General features: G+C 34.6%; 1 long non-coding RNA gene across 1 annotated transcript; it reads right to left on the bottom strand.

The window, feature by feature from the left end:
• Positions 1 to 219: 219 nt before the first annotated feature.
• LOC146383558 (uncharacterized) lies at positions 220 to 1,386 on the bottom strand. Its single transcript, XR_014800615.1, has 3 exons — positions 1,043 to 1,386; positions 761 to 835; positions 220 to 360 (listed from the first exon to the last, which is right to left on the bottom strand). It is a non-coding gene; the product is annotated as an uncharacterized LOC146383558 (long non-coding RNA).
• Positions 1,387 to 7,194: the final 5,808 nt, after the last annotated feature.

The following is a 7,194-nucleotide window of genomic DNA, read 5'->3' as shown; positions in this document are numbered from 1 at the left end:
TTTTATTCTCATTACATACTTAAACATTCTAAAAGAAACACACACACACATATACATATGTGTGTGTGTGTGTGTGTATATATATATATATATATATATATACATATACACATACACACACATATGTGTATATATATATATATATATATATATATACATATACACATACACACACATATGTGTATATATATATATACATATGTGTGTGTATGTGTATATGTGTGTATGATTGTATGAACATAAGTCAACATACTTAAAATGTAATTTCTTTTCCTTTTCCAGCAGTCTCAGTTCCCCCAGCTTTCACTGCAATCCTCAAAGCCCTTCTGGACACATTGGGAAACCTCTTCCTTACTGCCACTGTAACAAACAAAAGTCACAGTTCTATTACTTTTATAAGTTAAAAGTTAAAATAAAAATATGATTTATGTTAGCTGGCTTCATTTAGCAAACAGATATTTCTGTTTATATAGATACAGATATTAATACAGATATATTTTACGCATAATTTTACCTCTTTTTTTTCCTAGATGGAAAGTCTATCCAGTTCACATTACAGTAATGCTAACACCCCTTTTGGTCGTCTCTCCTTACCCTCCAGCATTCATAAATCTGTTGACCTTCTTTGTCTGAGACCAACCACTACAATGCATCATCACCTATTTGTATTGGTAACTTACTTTACAACCTATTTTAATGGTTGCAAAGTAAGTTACTTGTGCTGTATGCAATTTTAGATACACAGAAAGTCTTCACTTACTATATGTGGCTGTCATAGTGTCCTTATCAAGGGCAGTTCTTCACTCTGCGCCGATGTCCGTTTTGCTCTGTCCTCCTATAAAAAGCATGAACATTTGAGTGTTTGACTAGTTTTAGATTTCCAAAAATCTGATATTTGTACAACTAAACATTTGAACTACAATGATATGCTATTGAGAGATACTTTTATGGGTACTTTTTGGTAAAGAAACTGGTGACAGAGTTGTAGGCTTTTTAGAGTACTATTAGCTAACCATTTGAACTGACTTTCAAAGCTGTTTACCTTTTAAATTGCTGTGGATCAAAACCTCCAGTGGGAAGGCGGCCATTAGAAGAACACGCACCATTGAACCTGAAAATAACAAAAACAAACAAAAAACAGAACAATATATAAGAGTCGGGTAGGGTAATAAATCTCTTCTGAAGCAATATAGTTCATTTTGGGTGATAAACAAAACATTCCTCTAAAATACATATACTGACATCAGCAATCAACATCATGATTGTAATTATTTCCTTTTTAGTACATCTACTGCTGTGTGCATGTGTCAAGCACTACGACTGTATCTATGCATATAAATTCACCATATATATCCTGCAAAAATGTTTTGTTATAGTCAAAAAAGGAGAACAAACAAAGGCATTCAATCAGAGGTGAGAAATTAATTGGGAATATCAATTATAGGTGAACTATTCTTTACCTACTAGCAATCAAGCTTCTTTAACCAAGAAGCTTGAAATATTTGAATGTAAAATAAAATAAATAAATAAATAATAATAAAAATAACATGATGTAATTAAAATGCACAACTTACATTAAGGAAATCTGCATTTGTATCCACAGGCTAAAAGTAAAACAGTAAATGTGTTAGGAATAGTCCAGGTATTTGTACAAAAAAAAAAAAAAAAAAAAGAGGCAGTAACTGTGACTCTTCTAGTAGGATGCTAAATGCAGAGATTTATATTTACAGTATAATACTGCATGTACAGGTAGCTGTGTTGTGAACTGTAACTGAATATTAGAGAATCTCAGAGAAATTAAATGTATTTATTTTTTGAATTTATCAATCATAAAACCGTCTGTTTTGAAGGCCTGTTACGATAACGACTTTTTGTTGGTCGGTATATTGCCCCATAAACAATTGCGACAAGTTATGTCATTGTCATTTTAAGACCATTTTATGTCTTTGAATGTATAATCATAATATAACACCATAATAATGCAAGATCTACACACTTTCAATTGACAAACCAACATCTAATTCTTAAAGTATTTAGATCATTGAAATTAGGAATCAAAATATTAGATACCTTAAAAACTTGAATAAATAGTCAATTTTCTAACAAATAGAAAACAATGTTATTTAATGTTATTGTTTTGTTATCATTATATTTTATTTTTGTAAATATAATGGCAGATAAATTACATCATCAACAATTATTGAGGTCATGTACATGTATTGTGTGTTAAGTCGATATATCGATTATTGTGATAGGCCTACTGTTTTGGTATCATAACGAGCTTGTCAAACATGCATGACCACTAAGCAATGTCTAAGCAGTAGTATTGGTCTGAATGACAACAAACATAACTAGTGTTTTGGAAAATCTGTTAGAAAACAGTTATTTCAATAATTATGATTAGCATGTGACACAGACACTGCATAAAAAACTACAACAACAAATACTTACTTTAGGAGGATGGGGGAGGGCAGCATGAGGTTGAGACTTTGACATCTGTAAGAAACAAATTCATGTATTACAAACAAGTCACTTAAAAATACATTAATGTGGCAGACTGTTCCCTGTTCAGATGCAGTGTATAAGTACAATCAGGGCTGTCACAACAATGGGGTGGGGCCAAGTGGCTGCAACCCTAGGTACAATGTGCAGGTATATATAATTACATATAATATATGTGAATAAAGCAAGAATCTGTTTAGGTTAGTCACTGTGCTGACTGATGCTTGCTAGGTTTATATGATTGCAAACTGCACAAAAACAACAACAGCAACAACATTAATGACAATGACAAACAAAATTACTTACATTTATGTAAATCTCACATCAGGAAGATCTGCATTCGATTTCGTGGGCTGAAATAAATAGGCAGAAACATTACTGCTAAAAAAACAAAAACTCTAAAAAGCCTAAAAATGACTTAAAAAGCAAGGAAATGTGGAACATTGTAATTAGCGAACATTAATAAAGCATAACTGTGCTTTGTTTCTAACCTTGGTAAGTACACTCTGTAGCCAGAAGGAGAGGTGGGATTTCTGTGAAAGCCAAATTAAATGTGAATAGGTTTTGATAGTTATTGTATATAACAAGTGTAAACAGTTTTATTTGTATTTTTTCCCTTTCTGAGAAGGCAGAATAATAAGAAAAGGCAAAAGTACGTCACAATATAATTAATTAAGTTACATATTTTGATTACCAAATTATGGAAGCGTGGAGCTGCCACCCAGGCAAAAGAAAAATAGAGCTATATCACGTTATAACGTGAAATGTTTATTGTTCTAACATTATGCTTTTCATGTTTGTATAATATCACGTTATTACAATATACATAATTATCACGTTCGCACAATATTGTACGGACGTGATAATTATGTACATTTTTTGTACAATGTTGTTCAAAACATGTTGTTCAAACATGAAAATTATATTGTATAAACATGATAGTATATTGTTAGAACGATAAACTTTTCACGTTATAACGTGATATACTTATATTTCTCTTTTGCCTGGGTGGCAGCTCTACGCTTCCGTGCCAAATAAGCGAGAATAAAGTAATATTATATGAGAAAAGGCACCTGCTAGCTTGATGATGGAGGCTTCTTAGACTGGCCACCCGCCTTTTGGCTTCTTGTCGCCACTCCACCAAATAAAGGTCCGTTTCCTCCATGCCGGCTAATTATTCATCCTCATTAAAATCTCGTATATGTTCAGTTGGCAGAATTGAGAATTTTACATCTTCCAACCACTTAATTAACGCGAACATAATCGGCTTGTTTCTTCCCGTCTCCTGTATCCGGCCGTTCCTCTCACTGTCGGAATTCGCGCCTCAGAGACGTCGTTATTTTTCCAAAAAAAAAAGAAAGAAAGAAAGAAAGAGCAACAACTACTAAAGAGAGTTTTTGCATGTTCATTGCACATTTGTGGGAATGTTTAAATATTTAATTTTTATTAATTACTTTTCATTATATCTTTATTTTTTAAACCACCGTGGCAATGCGCATGCGCATACTCTCCTGCACGCAAAGGGCTTTGGAGTTGACGTAATGTCGCAATGCATTGTGGGAGCGCAGCACCATCTTGGCAGGCCACGAATCAAAACAAGATTGCTACGAACCATTCTGAAACGTAGCTCAAAAGAAAATGACGGTATAGAGACAGATTGTGTCCAGATGCAAAGAGACGGTACTTGATTGTTGAAATGTGGACCCGTATGAAATATAGCCATGGAGTAGAAACCCTGAAGACCAAACCGCTATTGACTTAGCATGATCTACTCTCATACCTTGTCTGTGGAGTCAGAGCATACACGGCGCACCAATTTCGCAATTATAAATCTCTGGAGGCGCACATCCAATTCACCAAGGACTGGGTACAAGATTTTGCTATTTTTAAGCCTCCACGTTGTGAGTACGCCGTCATTCAAGCAAAGGTAAGTCAGCTTGAGTACTGCGAGTAAAATGCGTTTGATTCCCCCCGAACATTCAAATTAGTGCTAGCAAAAATTAATTCATGAGGGGGAAATTACAGTGAGAACATGTAGAGGCTCTGTTAGAGGGATAACATAGTGAGTTCAGTGCATTGATGTGACATTGTCCTGAAGGATTTAGTTATTCTTTATGGTTAAAGAAATTGCCCTAATTAATTCATATTTATTATAAATAATCCTAATTACACATCTTGCTTCCTTGTTTGTGTCCTGTGTCACTAAAAATACATTCTGTTTTAGTTTTATACATTGATTAATGACCTGCAGAATCTCCTTATCACATTAGGTGTCCATAATTGTCACTTAAAGTCGAACTTTATGTTTTCTCCCTCTTGAAAGTGATTACATCCTTGCATTACATACTTTAGGTTCATTTTTTGCTGATAGGTTTCTAAAAAGAAACATGCAGATTTAGAATATAACATGCAGTGTTCTATAGATGGATACATAAAAACACTTTATTTGTTACATTTATGATAAATGGATTTGAAAGTAAAAAAAAACAACATATTTGTGTCGGCCTTGGCTTATTAAAGTTCTTGTCTTTAAATGAACTTTGTCTGTGTGTGTTTTAGGTCCTGCACTGTTAAAGACTGAATTGCAGCATTGCAGCCACAGGTCATTGTGAGCATCACAGGGAAGGTTGAAGCCGCCCACTGCAGCTGTATGGCCGGAGTCGTGGAGACCTGCACCCATGTCACTGATCTTCTGTTTAATGTAGAAGCAACAGTGAGGATCTGTGGCACAAGGACTGTTACAGATGAACCTGCATACTGGGTTTTGCCTGGTAATATGACCAAGATACAGCCAGAGGTTGGCCATAAGATAGACTTCTCCTCTTCAGCTGCCCAAAAAAAGGTTCTTGATCAAAACATAAACAGACCATTCGTTGTGACAGGTAAAAGAAGCCATCCTCAAAAAGAAAAGTTCCACCTGCTACTGTGGAGGAGTTGGATCAACTGATGGGACAATATTTTTCCAAGCATAGTTCTGTTCTGAATAACCCATAATGTTTTAATTTAGGGGGCCATGTAAATAGTTTGCATTTACTGAATATGTACTTACTAAATACCACTGTTCAAAAGTTGAATAAAGAAACAAAGAAATGTTTGCCTCTTTTTAATTAAAAGCACTTTGTAGAACATCACATCAGTTACAATGTAGAATCAATGTTATGTATAGTTTACAAATGACAAAATGTTCACATAAAATAATGACAGCATTTAAATAATATCACCCACTGCTAGCATTCTGTAATTTACTGTCTCTTTTGAAAACTTATCACTACATAAACAGCACAAGACTTAAGAGTATTTAAGAAGAGCATTTTCCCCTGGTTTTACTAACACACTGGGGCACATGTTCACCAAAACGCAGCAAACCTTTGCCATCTTATCCAGGAAGGTCACCTTTTTACCCACACATGGAAGAAGTAATCTGATTGGCATGGTGGTATGTAGCATGTAGTTTGAAGCAGGGATTTCGTAGTGCCCCATGTGTAGTGTTGGAACCCAGTCAGGATTTGTTTCATTCATTTCATAGGCTGGTTTGCTGCAATAATGCCAAATAATTAGCAACTCTATAAATAGAAGGTAGTTCTGCATGTTTGTTCTAAGTTTGTGCTATGATCTCAGAGCGCATTGAAAATAAAATTAACAGGCTATAAAGAATAATATGAACTTATTTAGAACTTACCTGAATGAAAATACTGGAGCACACCAACAGATATCTGTGGCTGGTAGAGAACTGAATATCAGCTCGTCTCGCAGCTGCTCTCCAGGCTAGACGCCTTCTTTTGGTAACATCCAACACATAAGCTCCCTCGTGATGCTTCCAGGTGAGGAAACAATGAAAAGAGAGCCTGTTTTCAAGCTTATTCCTTTGCCGGTAGTGCAATCTAACATTACAACCGACCACACAGCAAGCATTTGTTCGGCCTGCTAATATGGCGCCTCGACCAAAAATCCTGGCTAAGCCCCATCCCGTAAGATCACGCTCCAGAGTCCTATTAACGTACGGATCTAGAAAGAAGACGCTGCATTTTTAACTCTGAGGGAGATGGAGAATGAGCCTATTTCCAAAAAAGTGGAGTGTGTTCCTTTAAGTACTAAATTGTATATATTGTCAAAAACTAAAGTGTACATAGCAGTTGTTGTATCTTGTTTACTGTATCACTGACAGATAATTTCAAAGTCAATGAACACTACATTATAGTGAGATATTGTGTAATGTGAAATATTGTAAGCAAATGAATAAACAACCTAATTCGTGATAGACCTTTGACTCTGTTTTGTTTGAATCCAACTGTTTTTTGCAGATGTGCATAAAACATGTTACTTTTAGTATTATTATCATTATCATCATTATTGCACTAAATATATTTTAAATAAAGGATACGTTGATATACATTCTACTGTAAGGTTGGAAATGTATTTTCTTCACCCTAAAATATGTTTTGAAATGTATTTTGGTTTGAAAGAAATATATTTTCAATTTCAAAAATATATTTTTTTGGAGCATCACAAATACAAAATATATTTACCATATATTTGAAATATATTTTAGCCAGGAAAAATGTATTTTTTTACCGTATGGGTGGGACCCCAAGTAATAAAGCTCTGTTGAGAACTTTCACACTCTCTGCATTGTGTTTCTGATTTCTTTGAGGCTTTAGCAAGACCTTCTGTCAGCCCTGGTGTTTTAAAAGA

The sequence above is a fragment of the Perissodus microlepis genome, chromosome 7, assembly GCF_051167445.1.
Source record: "Perissodus microlepis isolate ML-2025 ecotype Zambia chromosome 7, ASM5116744v1, whole genome shotgun sequence".
Taxonomy (NCBI): domain Eukaryota; kingdom Metazoa; phylum Chordata; class Actinopteri; order Cichliformes; family Cichlidae; genus Perissodus; species Perissodus microlepis.
The sequence above is the reverse complement of the archived record's forward strand: the minus strand, read 5'-3'. Positions and strand labels throughout refer to the sequence as shown.